Below are 18,208 nucleotides of genomic sequence, written 5' to 3' on the forward strand. Positions count from 1 at the left end.
TCATTTATTTTGTTGCAAGAAACCAAATTAAGAAAATTACTTTCTAACTAATTTTATAGTGCTAGAGAATACCAAATGATGTGCTAGGGAAAAGCTTCAAGCTCTCCAGATGAAGCCGTTAAAGAAAGAAGTAATAATTGGAAATTGACTATGAATAAATCGTGGCAAAATTAAAGCAGCATTTAAAATATGTGCAATAGTTTTGAACAGTCAAGACATCAAATGGCAGACCCCTGAAAACATCTAGGGTTACATGTGAAGAAGAAAGAAACCTCCAACAAAATTCACTGCTGCTTCCAAGCTCAAACCTTGAAAAAGCTTAATATGTGTGTTATGAGAACACTGTCCATGAACTCTTATGAAGGTGCATGGAAATGTGGCTATAAAAATGGGCTGCACCTGAGTGGCTGGGCAAGTCCTGGTTGCTGCTCACCTATGAAAATTCACATTTATTCCTGATCATTTGATTCTAAGTCTGTTAAGCATGGTGGTATTTGCCCTTTGGTCACTAGATTTGAAACATGAGTGGGGATTGGCTGATGCCGTCATTAAGGCACTCAAGGCTCCCCTAAAGCAGCCATATTATTTATTTCAATCTCCTTTTCCTCCAAGGAGCACAGAGCAGAACACATTTGCTTCCCTTCTTCCATTATTTTATCCTTACAACAACCCTGCAAGGTAGTATGCCCAGGTTTCAGCAGTGCCATCTGCATAGTAGAAGAAGAAGAAGAAGAAGAAGAAGAAGAAGAAGAAGAAGAAGAAGAGTTTGGATTTGATATCCCGCCTTTCACTCCCCTTCAGGAGTCTCAAAGCGGCTCACATTCTCCTTTCCCTTCCTCCCCCACAACAAACACTCTGTGAGGTGAGTGGGGCTGAGAGACTTCACAGAAGTGTGACTGGCCCAAGGTCACCCAGCAGCTGCATGTGGAGGAGCGGAGACGCGAACCCGGTTACCCAGATTACGTGACTACCGCTCTTAACCACTACACCACACTGGCTAGTGTGACAACTGCACCCATTCCCTGAAATGTTGGATCCCCAGGCTTGCGGATAGCAGCCTGTTCTGGGGGCTAGGGTTGGGGGAAGCTTGGGCTTCTCCCGCCCCAGCCCCGCGCCGGGGGGGGGAAATAAAAAAAAATCTTTATTCCCCCTCACCCAACTAGGTGTGCCCTATGGGCCGGTGAGCCCTATAGGGCGAAAAATACAGTATATATATATCTCGCTTCCAGAGGGATTGTTTTTTATGTATGCTACGATGGTGGCAAGAATAGTTTATGCGCAAAAATGGAAAGAAGAAGAAGTCCCAATGAAAGAAGATTGGCTTATGAAGATGACAGAATTTGATGAGATAGCTAAACTGACTGTGAGAATTAAAGAACAGAATGAATTTTATTTTTTTTAAGAATGGAAATGTTTTGTGTGATATTTGAAAAAAAAATATGGTTATGTTAAAATGTATGCAAGGATTTGAAGTATGGCAGCAGATGAGAATTGCAGTTTAATAATTTTATAATTAATGTATATAATGGGTAAAATATAAGTAAGATAGCAGCTCTGTAAGATATAAAAAACACAATGGAAGGGTGGGTGGGAAGTCAGTGGGTATGAGAGATGTATTCTGATTGTTGTTTAAAAGAAATTGTAAAATTTGAAAGTTAATTTTAAAATTATATGGGATGATGGCATGATGGGATGATGGCATGATGGGATGATGGCAGTTGTAGGCAAACCACATCTGGAGGGACATCGCTCCTCAATTCCTGGAGTAGAGAATGCTAGGCTGGCATAAGACAAGTGAATGCTTAAGCCAACAATACATTTTTTAAAAACCCAAACCTTTTTATCACCCATTGCTGAACTTAAAAAATAATGATCAAAAATCATAACAGTAAAAGGAAGGGAAGTTGGGGGTGGTAGGATTTAAAGCCAAGCCAAGAAATATTTGTGCACAAATGGCTACACAATCTGTGAACAATCTGCATCTAGCGCACAAACACCACAATGAGAGAGAAGTGGGAGAACAAATATGGCAAACCATATGGGCAAATTCCCTCCGAAGCTGGAGCTTAGTTTGGAACTACATCAGGGCTGACTTTGTACACATCACACACGCTTGTGCATCTTTCAGAGTTCAGGCTTGGAGTGTGGGGTGGAGCGCAGTGGAAGAAGTGGAGATACTACTGAAGGGTTTGAGTGCCCAATGAAGATATTACAATTTAAGCCACAGGGAGGGAGGGAGGGAGGGAGGGAGGGAGGGAGGGAGGAAAAGCTCAGCAGGAAGGAACTTACATTTCTTTCCAAAAGACACACCATCTAAAGCAGGTGCATGCTGGCTATCCTTTTGTGGGATTAAACAGCATACATCTGCTCAAATTAACAACTGCTAGTTCATGCCTTTGTTGTGTGTTGTATTTATTACTGAGAAAATAGAAAACTCACACTGCTGATTCTGATATTTTCATACTATTTTTTTAAAAAACAACAACACCCTGCACCTTTTCTGATAGTAACGCTTGCTCAGCAATGCTTCGGGTCAGAAAAAATAAACCTGTAACACAGGGACAGGAAACCCTTTTGACTTAGTGGGTCAAATTTTTATCTTCCTGCCTCTGCAACCACAATGGGCTAACACAGACAGGTATGCTTGAGGTGTCCATCAGCTGATGCCACAATGACATCATTCAGCCTTGCTTTTTCCAGTTCCCTCCAAGGATCAACTAATATTACCTGCCCATCAAGGTAATGCCACTTGATTGACAGCTGGCTGTGGCTTCAGAAAGATGACTTCACGGGCCAATCTGGAACCCCTGACAGACCAAGGTTGTCCTGTGGGTCGAAGCTTGCCCATCCCTGTTGTAACAGAAAACTGTGGAGGGACTCTGAAATGTGATCTTTGACCTAAAGGCTTAAAGCGCCTTTATCAAGCTCATTACTCTCAATGCCTAAAATTTGTAACAGTGGACAGCAGTCCTCTAAATGAGAGGTGTTTAGGGAAAGAAAAAGGGGGGGGGATTGAAGGTGTTCCCATAAATTGGAACGAAGCACTAGTTTATGGATAATTGTGTACATCTGTGCAAAGTGGGACTGTCTACTTGGAGTTCTAGGTAAGACTCATGAGGCTTCAGGAAAATGTGTCCGTTTCTAACATCATGAAGGCTAGGATGGCTTCATATAACTAACAGGGGCAGCTCATACATACATACATACATACATTATTTTTGAGTTACAGATAGGTAGCCGTGTTGGTCTGCCATAGTCAAAATAAAAAATTCCTTCCAGTAGCACCTTAAAGACCAACTAAGTTAGTTCTTGGTATGAGCTTTCGTGTGCATGCGTATCTGAAGAAGTGTGCATGCACACGAAAGCTCATACCAAGAACTAACTTAGTTGGTCTTTAAGGTGCTACTGGAAGGAATTTTTTATTTTGATTATTTTTGAGGTATGCCGCCTTTCCACAGTTCAAACCATGCTCAAGGCAGCTGTCAAGATGAAAAAATACGTAACTTCAATATAACAAGGGTAGTCATACCCAATAAACAAAACATTAAAAAAATACATAACCGAACTGAACAATTTCCACATAAATCACAAGAAAATTTAAAATAAATATACAAAACAACAACAGCAACAACCCCTGTCCCTCAACAAAACATTCAAAACGCTCCAGGAGCGCCCGGGCAAAGGCATGAAGCCGCTAGAGCTCACATGTGCAAAAGGGATTTCTTTATTAACTTTGTATAAAGTTAATAACTTTATTTATTAACATGTATAAATGGGACTATTCTCAACCCCTAATTGGACTGCTCTTATTTAGAATATACTTGCCAGCCAGTCAAGCCCTCCTGCAGGATACTTTAAAGCTGTTTCTCTCTCTCTTTATCTACCTACTCACTGACATTTGATGGATACTGAACATAATCCTCAAGGCCATGTGTCTTCCACAGCCATAGCCAAGGGGGCGGGAGAGCAGCTGCCCCCCAATCAAGTAAATCAATAAAAAATACTTAACTGAAGCCTGCCCCCCTAACATAAATCCTGGGTATGCCTATGGTGTCTTCTTCAGGTTTCAAAAACTTTTTTCATGTCAACAGTACAGACCTTGAGTTTTCCTTGAGCATATCTCCCTTCTTGTTTTTTGGTGACTCATTTCTGCCAGCACTGGCCACCTGGGTTTGCTAATAGAGGGAATGATCCAATCCCCCCAAGCTCTCTAGAAAACACACTCGAGCTGCTCCAGAGTCATGTGCAGCTTACAAGCCATGGCTTATCCTCTGCCCATTGCTCTACCTTCCACCTGCCTCATCTTAAATACTATTGAAAACTTTTGGCATCAATACCAGGTATTCTGCAGGCCATTTAGCATTCATTTAATGTCCGCTTGCAATAAAGTATTATGGGGAAATAACACACATGTTCTTGGATGAGGTGATTACAGTATGAAGCTGATTGTATAATGAAGACGTTCCTCTGAAAGGTGTTTTCCATTGTTAGGTGCTTCTCTGCACTCTTTTGCGGCAAAAATGCTCTTTGTTTTGACAAGCAAACTGAAAATTCTGCTTATTGCTTTAACAGCAACATTTTAACTGTCAGTCTCAGAGAGAGTAAAACACTCAGAAGTTCAAAAACACACAAGCTTTGGGAATAATTTGGACAGGCTTTCAATACTGTTTACATACATCTTTTTAAAAACTACCAAAATGCGCAATTAGCTTGGCAGGCTACATTTCCTATCCGAGCTGGTAGAGTCATTCCTAGCAGAGTGCAGAGTTTCTCAAGGGGCGTGTCAGGTCATACACCACATTATCCTTACACTGAATGTGCTAATGCAAAGCCCCTAAAAAGAAAGCTGAAATATTGTGACTCCTAGAAGACTGCGTGTGATGGAGAGAATGCCCAACATTCACCATCCATGCTAGCTCAGGATTTAATATTGGTGTGATGCAATCCCTGCAGCTGTATTTTTGGGTTTAAAATAATAATAATAATTTTTAATGGGTTGACAGTATTTTTTGTTGTTAAAAGAGGCAAACAGCATTTGCAAGATAAATTAATAAATAATAACAAGTCAGAACTGCTTCCTTATGTCTCCTGGAAATCTAGGTGCCAGAGTAGTGCCCTTACTACATAGCCTTTACAAAATGAGACATACGGGTCCATTTATTAGATTGGACTGGTTGGCTGAGCAGATGCTGTATTAAATCTCACTGCATAGAGCCAATCAGCAAAATGAACAGGGGATCCAATTTCTATCAGCAAAGGAAATCTGACCATAAACTTGAAGTGGGGTTCCAACATTCCTGCTTCGAAAACGGACAGGGCTTGGGTTTGCTCTCTACACGCCCCCGTTCTCTCCCCCCAGCCCTAGCCCCTGCCCGTCTTCAGTAGATCATCATTTCACAAGTAATGCTATGGATGCTTTGACTTAATGAAGCCAATGGTGTGAATAATTAAAATTAGCTGATGAAAGCGAAATCAAGCAACACCTTTTCTCATAAACTTTGAGAGGAGCTATGTGATCTTAATGAAGAACTAAACAGACTGAAAAGGGAATTATATTTTACCCTTAAAAAAAAAAAGCTATTCCAGAAAGCTATAGAAATCACATTATAAGCGACTAGCTGCATTTAATCAAGGATCACGGTAAGCGCTCTGCTTGAATCGCACACAGCCATTTTGTGAGTAGGTCTGTGCACTGTATCTTTCCAAACTGCCTTCTGACAAATAATAGGAAGCATCAAGGAAGGAAACGACTGTAACGTCACCAGCAAAGCTGTGGTGATGACAAAGAACATATGTCTAATTAGCTATGAAGACAGTTGTATAAACATTGCTGTGGAGAAGACAGTTGTCTCTAAACAATTAAATCCGGGGAATTCTTTAACCAAACCATTGCTAAAGCTGGTTCTTGGTCTGAACGCCAAACACGTTTAGTGCTTTGCCTGGGCCCTCTTACAGCAATGTTATCATTCAGCAAGCAATGAATGTGTGGCCTGATGGCACATGGCACTTTTTGCCCATCTTTGCAGATAAAGCAAAGGAAGTTGGGATCCACTGGCTGATTTCCTAGACTCTTGAATACTTAAAAGGAAGCTCAATGGAAGCCTAAGAGGCTGGAGATGGGAAACCTTTTTCAGACCATCCTGGGAAGCTTCAAAGGGCCACATGCCAGTGGTGGGCAGGGCAAGAGGCAAAGGTTGGGAGAGCAACAAATTCAATGTTCATTTTTGTACAGTAGGCTAGTTAGAGCTGGCCCAATACATTTTGGCACCTGTAAAGATAAAGGTAGGGACACGGGTGGCACTGTGGGTTAAACCACAGAGCCTAGGACTTGCTGATCAGAAGGTCGGCAGTTCAAATCCCCACGACAGGGTGAGCTCCTGTTGCTCGGTCCCAGCTCCTGCCCACCTAGCAGTCCGAAAGAACGTCAAAGTGCAAGTAGATAAATAGGTACCGCTCCGGCGGGAAAGTAACGGCATTTCCGTGCGCTGCTCTGGTTCGCCAGAAGCGGCTTAGTCATGCTGGCCACATGACCCGGAAGCTGTACGCCGGCTCCCTCGGCCAATAAAGTGAGATGAGCGCTGCAACCCCAGAGTTGGCCACGACTGGACCTAATGGTCAGAGTGGCCGAGCAACGGGAGCTCACCCCGTCATGGGGATTCAAACCACCGAACTTCTGATCGGCAAGTCCTAGGCTCTGTGGTTTAACCCACAGTGCCACCCACGTCCCTTGCAACTGTAGAAAACCACAAAATGACCCCACCTCCGCACACACACACAGCCAGAGAAGAAGGAATGAGTGAAGATCTGCAACAGGAGCAAGGGTGGACCAGTTCTGAGGCTAGTTTCTGCACACACTCCCACATCCCTCCCTGTCCTCCATCCAGACAAGCAAGAGGCATTACTAGAGCTTAAGGGCACCATTATAGATCTGTGATGCACAATTAGATATTACTTTACAACATAGAAAGTCCAAGATCAGTTGATCCAAGATCAATAAAGAAAATGGGAATATTATTTTCATGGAAGCAAATAGGACTAATAGTAATGAGTATTCACATGTAATCTATACCAAATAAAATCAAATTTGGTAGAAACACACCAGCTATGAGTCTGTTTTTTAAAAATATACATCAAAAACACTCCCCATCCTATGGCGTAGTCCATTGGCGTAGCAGTGCTTCATGAAACATGTATTGAATGAATCTCCCCCACCCTGAAACTGCAATATGCAGAGTCTTAGTAAATCAGATATTAAGGGGAAAGTTCGTATTTTAATGAGAACTTACCAAATTTGCACTTCTTGAACCAATACACAAACCCAAATGCAGCTCTGCTTTTTATTATTTTATTTAACATCTCCCCCACCCTTGAAAGAATAGGAACTACAAACAAATAGCAAGGAAAATACTGGTATGACTTATCAAATCATGAGAATGAATACATTAATATATTATAGAATATTATATCAGAATAAATGCATTGCTTTTATGAACATTTAGGCTAGTACAAACACTTCTAATTTGCTCTAATTCCACTTTTATCATACAAGCACAGCTCTCCTTTGAAATTCACACTTCTCCAAATTTTGTGAAGCAGTTCTCTAACCAGACAGACAAATTGCCACGCTGGCTTGAAAAGCACAAAGAGAAATGTATGTGGAGACGGGTGAGCCAAATTTAAGATTGGAAGAAAAGACAAACTGAGAGAAAGGAAAATGACGGCCTCATCTACTCCCTGCTTGCTGCCCTCAGCTATGACAATTAGGGAAGGTTTGATTCCTGCACTGCAGGGGGTTGGACTAGATGACCCTTATTTCTTCCAACTCTACAATTTTATGGGTCTAAGTAAAAAGTTAAATTAAGAATAAAAACTAACTAAATCACTGAGAAGGGATGGTCAAATCAAAGACAGAGATCAGAGGTCACGGCCAGAAATGCTGCGGTTTTTAAAATGTAACTTTAAGGGACAAATCTGAAAGTAATCTGTTATTAAGGAATCCCATTTGAATGTAGAAAATACTTGGATATTGTCTAGTGTCTCCCACACATGTATATATCTGCATATACCTGGCATGATATTTGTGTGCCCAGGACACACTTTACATTGGAAAGCAATTTATGAACAGACCGGAGAAAGAAGCAGCCACAATTAATGTAGCCGAATCAACCCTAATGCACTTTGAATGAGGGAACAGAAAGGTCTACTATTATAAAATGTGGTTGTTATAGTGAGCATTCTCCTACCCTATGAAGAATTCTATCCACTTATTCCTGAATTGTGAGTGAACACGGTCTCCCCGTCAACCTTAATATCACCTTGAAAAACTGGGGGATGATAACAATGTATAGGACAAAAGCATACAAATTTCGCTTTTATCTCTAGCAAACAACTTTAAAAGCAGATAATTCCTAAAAGCAGTAAACTCTTCCTCATGGTAATTTTATTCCTACTGAATATGCAAAGAGTCACTATTGCTGCGTCAAGGACAGTTATTTACCAAAAGTAGATTGCTAAGGTGTTGCATCTAAATGTAATAATCTTCTAATGCAAAAAACCATTAGGACTTTTAACTTGGGAAATTTCAAAATCTAATGCATCCAACTACATCTGGTAAATTGCAATTTAAGTTACTGTGGGTTCAGAGGTCTCATTTCTATATCAAAAAGAGAAATTTGCAGGGGATTAGATGCTGCTTACAAATGATCAGGTGACTGATGTTCTGCAAACCTATGTTCACATGCAAAATGGTCAGATGCAAACTAATGCAAACTTAGTACTTGCAAAATTTCAGAGGAAGAAGATGGCAAAGATCAAGGGTTCATTGACCACATAAAGGTGCATGTCAAGATTATTTGGTTGATGTTTGTATTAAACTTCCCTCCACCTGCTAGACATAAAGTCTTTGTCTCTCTCTAACAGGAGATTAACCAGTTCAAGTATCAGCTTGTAACCTTTCATTGATTGCAATGGGTTTGCTCTGAATCCATAATTAACAAACAAGTACAAAAAAACCCAACCACACCCTATGATATAGTGTTTGGTATTTCTGTTGATTTCCACTGTTGGACAAAAAATACCCTTGGTGAAATAAACAGATTTAAAATATGTCAGCCTTCTCCAAACTGGTGCCCTTCATAGGTTTTAGACCACAGTCAGCAGCCCTGCCCATTAGCCATGCTGAGTGTGAATTCATTTAGTAATCTTTTGAATTTATATCCCCACCTTCCTCCCAAAGGGGCCCAGGGTAAAAAGCACATCCACATTTTCTTTTTAAAAGCAACAAGCATACTAAAACAATTAAACCATTCTAAAAACAGTTACAGCTAAAAAGTGTAATCCAGTTATAGTCCAAAACTTCTGCCGTAATTCAAAACTTATATATTATTTAAAAGATTTAAAGATTATTTAATGCAGAATGTAATGCAACAGCCTGTGCTGAATTCTATTTATTTTATCAAAAGTTATAGCCAAATAATCAGAAAATGAAAGCACAACTTGCCTTACATAACAGGAAGGGGATTTCCTTAACTCAAAAATGACCAATGACAAACAGAGTGGAAAGAGTTGACTGGTCACCTAGAAAGCAATGTAATAGCCCTTACATTGAAAATATAGAAATATATAGAAAATATGTAGAGCCAGTTAAATAAACTTGTTAGTCAGAAGCAACCAATGAATAAAGCACAAATTGGCAGAAGCAATCATACAATCTACATTTCACACTATAAAAGGTAAAGGGACCCCTGACCATTAGGTCCAGTCGTGACAGACTCTGGGGTTGCGGCGCTCATCTCGCTTTACTGGCTGAGGGAGCCGGCGTACAGCTTCCGGGTCATGTGGCTAGCATGACTGAGCCGCTTCTGGCGAACCAGAGCAGCGCACGGAAATGCCGTTTACCTTCCCGCCGGAGCGGTACCTATTTATCTACTTGCACTTTGACGTGCTTTCGAACTGCTAGGTTGGCAGGAGCAGGAACAGAGCAACGGGAGCTCACCCCGTCGCAGGGATTCGAACCGCCGACCTTCTGATCTGCAAGTCCTAGGCTCTGTGGTTTAACTCAAAGCACCACCCACGTTCCCCAGTTTTACACTATAACACCTGACAAATTAAAATCCTTGGTTTACTCCATGGGACCTGTTTGTAGGGCTGTAATTGCAGCAAAAGGTTTCACACTAAGTACCAAAAGAAATGGTGGGATGTTATGAAATACTCCTTATCATGGTTATTTTGTGTATAGGGTCTTTTATTTGGCTATAACCTTTGATAGAATAAAGTTTCTTCCATTAAATTCTGCATTAAATTATATTTCTAATGACATATAATTTTATGGTATTATTCTAGAAAAGAGTGATGTTATGAACCATTGCAGGGGTTTGGATTAGATGACCCTTGGGTCCCTTCCAACTCTACAATTCTATGATTCTATGAAACCTCAGAAATACATATTTTCCAAAGGTTTGCCACAATTTTGGCCACTAGTGTCAGTTGTACAAAGCACACCATGGTTCAGCTATTCATTAGTGCCTTAACATGATGAAAGAGTTCAATCAGTTTGCAAAATTGTGTGCCATCAATAATTAAAACTGTCCAATGAGCTTGCAAGATTTGGTTTGCCATCTATAATTTACATTCCCCCCTTCTGCTATAATGCAATTTCCACTTGGCCCAAAGGGGGTACTATGTGATCAGTATTAGCACTTTACTTTGTAAATTAATCAGAATCACCTAGCAAATAATTACAGTCCTCTCTTCCAAATCTATTATCTTCCAGCTTAAATTTGAGCAGATGGCTAGCTTGGGGGTATGTATTATTCGAGGTATGGAATTAATTGAGGAATTCTTACATTGCAAATAGAGAGCATTTTATTATTGTTGAACAGCACTCATACTTTGCTTTCTTATTTTCTTTTGCTCTCGTGCTAGGTAAACATCTCACAGTGAGGAAGTTTCATTGTTAAATGCTTAGACCAGAGCTTTCCAAACTGTGTGTTGTGACTCGTTAGTGTGTCGGCTGCAGTGTGTAGGTGTGTCGCACAATATGTGTCCATATCTCTTATAAGGAGTTATAGTTTAACCTCTGGTTTGCTAGTAAAACCGAATTACTGTGTCATGAATTCAGTGTGTGTCACCAACATGAAAAGGTTGGAAAGCTCTGGCTTAGACAGTTTTGGTTGGGAAACAGGATTTCCCCCCCTTCAGTTTTCAACAGCCTTCATGATTTGAATAGCTTTCGAGAAAACTACTTCAACTGGTTTCAGGGCCTTAGTTTTCAGGGAAAAGGTGCCAGGACCATCCTCAGGTTTCAGGTGACCGTCAGCAAAATGTCCACTAGGAAGATCCTCTCCTACACCTGTGGGTCTCCATGGCAGTAGGGTGGCCTTTGTCAAACTCTACCAAGGACAGTGCTCTCTTTGGAGAGCTGTCTGGGTGCCCATGTATCTTGATTTATAGGAGAGACCTCTATTTGTCCAAGAACAGTTCTCTGAAGACATCCTTAGGAAGATGTCCTATGTCTGGTTTAAAGAATCCAGTAATTCACAAGCTGGTCAGCATGCAAAGCCACCTTACCTTTTTTTTTTTTTTAATGCTATTCTTCTCAAAGCTTGTTCTCCTAGTGTTGGCAAGAGGGGAGGTGTGTGCTACGTAAATCATGACAGCAACGACAAAGTTCTGGGAGCTCATTCCTAGCTTCCTTCCTCGATTATTTTTATTTATAACTTCCCTGCTTGGACTCTTTCTTGTTTCATAACACACAAAGGGAAAACAGAGCTCAAAAGCAGCAATATATGTGGCTGCTTTTCCTCCCCACCCCCCAACAACCTTTTGTCCATGTGCCAAAGAAATAAAAGAGAAAGAAACTGAAAATCCATGAGCCACTTTTTCCTGGCTGGACTAAAGCAAGATGATCTGTTATCAATTTATGACAACTTTTGTTCCGATAAAGCTTTCCTGTGGCTTGCTGTCAATATTGCATGATGAAATTCTAAATTCATGGGTGAGGATTACAACGCTGAACTTGCTATGAAATGCTTCTCTTTACTCTCAGCGAAAGCAATCAATGCAGAGGTAACTATGCTGTGCAAGGCAGTTAAATTGGCCATGGCGAAAATAGAAGGCTTTGGTTTCTTTTTAATTTTGCTGAGCAACTGTTGTCCACAACAATTGTTGAGTGAGCAGGTTTTAGAGCCATTAATGCCCTCTTGAAGTGCACAGCTCAAACTTTTTTGGGGGGATGTATTTTTATTGCAGGGATATCATATTTTACCCAGTAATGGGAAATTTTCCCAGTACCATATTTTGAATCTGGGAAACCAAGTTTGGGTAATTGATAGGTGGAATTTTAACTTCACAAAAGTAACTGGCACCTGTTAGATATGCAACGTGACTTTTCATTTTCACCTAGCGATTCATCATAAAAATATCACTCAAAACAAAAACAGCAGGGAGTGTATTATGCCCCCCCAAGGTAAATGTTTACATAACATTTACATACATTAATTTATATGTACAGTGGACCCTCTGGATACAAATTAAATTTGTTCTGGGGGTCCGGCCGCAACCTGAAAAGTCCACAGGCAGAGGCGCGGCTTCTGCGCGCACACACGGCATGATCGAGAGCTTCTGTGAATGCTCGTGCGGTGAAACCTGGAATTATACACTTCTGGGTTTGCCGCGTTTGTAACCCGAAAGTTACGTATCCAGAGCGGTACGTAACTAGAGGGTCCACTGTATAGGCATTAATTTAGAATTAATTACTATAACCACCACAACACTGTGATCAGGTAAACCATGTGCCTGTTTCAAATATCAAAGTACTGTAGATTCAGAAGGGACCACAAGGGTCATCTAGTCCAATCCCTTGTAGTGCTCGAACCCACAAGCCTGAAATTAAGAGTTTCATGCTCTCCCAACTAAGCAATCCCAGCCTTTCGAACTGCTCTGTCTGCTTTCCTGGTTGGGGAAATGGCCATAGTTCAATGGTAAAGCACCTGGCTTGCATGCTGGAAGTCCCAGGTCCAATATCCAGCATCTCCAAGTACGGCTGGGAGAGAACCCCCACCTGAAATCATGAAGAACTGCTGCCCATCAGGGTAGACAATGTTCAGCCACTTGATATGGGGACCATTTCACCACTACCACCTCTTCTGCCACATCTCATCCTCCTGCTCTTGGCCTTCTATGCTTTGCTCTGAGTGGTCCTTTTTGAGAATGAGGTATTGTGGGTGAAAAGGCCCGGAGAATGCCTGCATCACCACCACTTCATCTCAAGGTAACTTTAAGTGGTCATTTCCCACCATTGTTTCAAAGCAGTGGTAGTACAGATATTCTCTGGCCAAACCCACCCACAAATCTTTGCTCTGAGGAAGGACTCACAGGTGAAAGCAGCATCAGTTGTGCCTCGTGGGTGGTCCTGAAGTCAGCAGATGAGATGGTGGTGGGTTCAAAATCTGAGACCTTCCCAATCTGCCATCTGAGTCAACATGGCTCATGGTAGAGCAGACTCTTCAAGCAGAGGGCTGTCTTGTTTATAGCAGGAAACATGATCATCCTAAACAATTGTGACTTTCCGGATGATACCCAGCTCTACCTCTCTTTTAAATCAGAACCAGTGAAGGCGGTGAAGGTCCTGTGTGAGTGTCTGGAGGCGGTTGGAGGATGGATGGCGGCTAACAGATTGAGGTTGAATCCTGACAAGACAGAAGTACTGTTTTTGGGGGACAGAAGGCGGGCAGGTGTGGAGGATTCCCTGGTCCTGAATGGGGTAACTGTGCCCCTGAAGGACCAGGTGCGCAGCCTGGGAGTCATTTTGGACTCACAGCTGTCCATGGAGGCACAGGTCAAATCTGTGTCCAGGGCAGCTGTTTACCAGCTCCATCTGGTACGTAGGCTGAGACCCTATCTGCCTGCGGACTGTCTCGCCAGAGTGGTGCATGCTCTGGTTATCTCCCGCTTGGACTACTGCAATGCACTCTACGTGGGGCTACCTCTGAAGGTGACTCGGAAACTACAACTAATCCAGAATGCGGCAGCTAGACTGGTGACTGGGAGCGGCCGCCGAGACCATATAACACCGGTCTTGAAAGACCTGCATTGGCTCCCAGTACGTTTCCGGGCACAATTCAAAGTGTTGGTGCTGACCTTTAAAGCCCTAAACGGCCTTGGTCCAGTATACCTGAAGGAGCGTCTCCACCCCCATCATTCTGCCCGGACGCTGAGGTCCAGCGCTGAGGGCCTTCTGGCGGTTCCCTCACTGCGAGAAGCAAAGCTACAGGGAACCAGGCAGAGGGCCTTCTCGGTAGTGGCGCCCGCCCTGTGGAACACCCTTCCAGCAGATGTCAAGGCGATAAACAACTACCTGACATTCAGGAGACATCTTAAGGCAGCCCTGTTCAGGGAAGTTTTTAACGTGTGATATTTTATTGTATTTTTTGTTTTTATGGAAGCCGCCCAGAGTGGCTGGGGAGGCCCAGCCAGATGGGCGGGGTATAAATAATAAATTATTATTATTATTATTATTTCCAGGAGCAAAGAAAGATAATGCAGTATGGACAATTGCAGCTGATGTGAATAGTACTATGAATTCCTCATGTTTAAAGATCATGAACAGCATCACAAGCAAGTATGAACTTTTAGAGTTAAGACAAAATCCAGATGTACAGTAAGGTATGGGCCCTGTGTTATAGAGCTGAATCCATTTTCATATTCCTTACAAGAGAAACTGTGTGTTTACTACACCCTGTTTAAAATCTGATAATGTCTCCAGGAGATCAAGGCTGGACTAGCCTGCTTGGCTATTCCCATCTGAGAAGCGGCTCATTTCTACTTAAAGTAAGGCTATTTACATACCATACATTTAAAGCATGTGACTTTCCCCAAAGAATTGTGGGAACTGTAGTTTGTTAAGAGTGCTGAGAATTGTTGCTAGGTAGGGGCTAAACTACAGTTCCCATTATTATTTGGGAGAAATAATGTGCTATAAATGTACTGTATGTACTTAGCCTTAGAATAACAAATGTCAGCAAGGTACCCTCACCTTACTCCTCCACATTTGAGCACGATGCCCCAAGGTAGGAATGTCCTGCCACTTACTGTTTGTTTGCCTGTTTTTACTTCTTTAAGGGTTCCTGGTTCCAGGTCGGAGGACTGTACCATTTTTTTCTGCATGTAACTACTAGCAATGCATAGATAGATTAGATGCACTGATCTGATGTTTAAAAAGAAGAAGCAAAATAAATCCAGGACCTTTGTATCCTGAACATGCTAATCCTTGTGAATATATATATATATATATATATATATATATATATATATACATACATATACATATATGAATGAAAGTCACACAGTTCTGCCTTAATGCAATAATTAAAGGGTTAATTATATGTGCCATAAAAACTAAGCTCTGTGATTTATGGTGCACACCCACCCCCTATAATCTGGTCATAAATAAAAGGGCTGGTGATAAGGAAAAGCTGCAGGCAGGAGAGCAACTCACCATCTTTAATGGGCAGTTATATGACATGCTTCTAGTACATTGGCAGTAAATCAGCAGAAACATCTTTTATAGAGTTCTGGGTTTTATGATGTCATTAACTTTCCTCCTTATACTTAAGGGATAATGAAATAAAGTTGTGAGGAGGGATCAAAGGATGAGCCTGTGCTGTGTAAGTTTGAGGTTGCCACAGGAGAGCTGCACTCATTCCTCCTTGCAGGCGAGGATCGTGGTAGTGCTGGTGGTAAAGAACTGGGTGATTTGGGGAGGGGAGCGAGAAGGAGGTGAAAGACCACAAACTTTTGGCAAACTCTGAATAGCACACAGAACATTAATGAGCAGTTTTATGAGAAGCAACTCTTTAATCAATGGTCTGTGGCTTCCAATTTAGCCTGAATTTTTAACATGCTGGATGGCAAGATCAACCTGAAGTTCAAAGCCGTTTTCAGTCACAGAAGCTGCATTTTAAATTGAAGGTTAACGTGACAGTCTCAGAAGGATAAGCATCTGCAACAGTGTAGTCTCATAAACCAGCCAGAGCAGGCTGGCAGACTGTTTCAAAAACCTAGCTTTTTCGCAAAGCACAGTTGAGGATCTCAGGAGTTAAGCCCACTCTAGCAGATGACAAATTCCATCAGTTGCACCATTTTTCTTCCTCATGGAAGACAGTGAATTCTGATGTGTTTGGGGCCATAACCCTACCGCAGTGGAGAAGAGGGATATCTTGTAGCAGATAATGCTAACAATCCTAGTCTGCCTGCCCACATCTTGCGCAGGTTTTTATTTTTAACTTCACAACCCTTTTTCAGATGATCTGAGCACAGCAAATGTGCAAAGCGAAGAGTGTGTGCACCCTCTGTCACATACATTCGCGAGCAGACTCAGTTCACACATGAAACAAAAAAAATGTAAGTCAAACAGTAAAGCAATATGTAAACACTGAAACAGAATGAAAGCCTAGAAACACGAGTGTGTGATGAACTAACACAACCCACACAACTAAAATAGGCAAGAAAGAGGCCACAAGTATACCCTTCAAATTAAAGGCCGAAAGCCTGGGTGTAAAGAAACGTGCCTAAATATAGATAATGATGGTGCCAGGTGTGCCTTCCTGGGGAGAGGATTCCACAAGTGGTCAGCCACCACTGAAAAGGCTCATGCTCCACCCTCTATACCCCTCTCGGAGGGGGCACATAGAGAAAAGGCTTAGATAACAAATGCAAGGTCCAGCTTGGCTAGTGTGGGGAGAGGCTTTAAAGATAAACTAAACTATAAAACTGCAAAAATGACAATGATCACCAATACACAGTAGTTGGCAAACATAGATGGAGTGGGCCATGGATATGAGCTGACACCAAGCTGGCTGGATGGGAAATCAGTGGGAAGTGGTTGTGCTGGATTGTTCCAACAGCAGAAGACAAGAGACACTATTTACATTACAGGAGTGGCCAGTGGCCTCCTCTGTGGTCCAACTCATAAAGGGGGCACCCAAGTTCAAGGCCATTTAGGACAGGAGTAGCCAAAGTTGTGCCCTCCATATGTTTTGGGACTCCAGCTCCCATCAGCCTCAGCCAGCATGGTCAATAGTCATGGATGATGAAAATTGTAGTCCAATAACATTTGGAGTCACAACTCCTAAAAAAAAGTAATATGGAAGAAGAAGAAGAGCTGTTTGGATTTGATATCCTGCTTTATCACTACCCTAAGGAGTCTCAAAGCGGCTAACATTCTCCTATCCCTTCCTCCCCCACAACAAACACTCTGTGAGGTGAGAGGGGGATGAGAGACTTCAGAGAAGTGTGACTAGCCCAAGGTCACCCAGAGCTGCATGTGGAGGAGCGGAGACGCAAACCCAGTTCACCAGATTACGAGTCTACCGCTTTTAACCATTACACTACACAGGGACTGACAAAGTGATCTAACCTTACTAGAACAGTGTGGTATGGGAGCTGTGCCTGTAATGTAGAAACTGATCAAATTATGTTCTTTCAGAGGGTGAAGAGCCTGGGATACCAAAGCATATTATTATATTTTAATTATGCCAGAAAATATCCTTTATTAAGTATCGGGAATGCATTTGGTTAGCAGGCGTGAAGCTTAGGCTGCTGTTACTCATCACTTTATTAACAAGAATTGACTTTGCTTGAAATATGAATGTCATAGCTCAATTGAAGAGCACACAGCCTTGTTTCACAATGAATGATAATGGCCTAAACCAAACGTGGCCATCTATCTCTTGCCTATCAGTATGCACCCTTCTTGGTGCTGTGGTTTTAACTCTCATCAAGCAACTGCATGGATGAAAGGTATGTTTTGTGAGGTTATTAACAAAATAGAGAAGGAAGGAAGGAAGGAAGGAAGGAAGGAAGGAAGGTGGATAATCTTGTGTACTGTGACACCGCCTTAAAATAAGAAAATTTGTCATGGCAATGTTTCTTAGAGAGCTTTGTGCATTCAAATATCTCTAAATGAAGGACTGCTCCATGCATTGAACATAACAATCTAGATGATTGTATACCATTACCGAAAATTGAACTCAGCCTGTATAACCTATGCAGAGCTCCAATTTATCACGAGAAACATTTCACCAGCCTATTCACATAATGAGTGTGGATATAAAGTTAGCACCAAGGAAGATGAGAACCCCTCTGGGTTGTTTAACTCAGCCTCTTCTGTCATTCCCTACATTATTCTTTAGAAAATATGTGGAGGAAA

General features: G+C 41.8%; 1 protein-coding gene across 12 annotated transcripts in view; it reads right to left on the reverse strand.

Moving 5' to 3' along the window:
- The window catches only part of FBRSL1 (fibrosin like 1), a 790,067-nt gene that overhangs the window by 364,272 nt on the left and 407,587 nt on the right, over positions 1-18,208 (reverse strand). The gene's annotated exons all lie outside the window — the stretch shown is intronic.

Source organism: Podarcis vaucheri (genome assembly GCF_965113315.1).
Source record: "Podarcis vaucheri genome assembly, chromosome: 16".
Taxonomy (NCBI): domain Eukaryota; kingdom Metazoa; phylum Chordata; class Lepidosauria; order Squamata; family Lacertidae; genus Podarcis; species Podarcis vaucheri.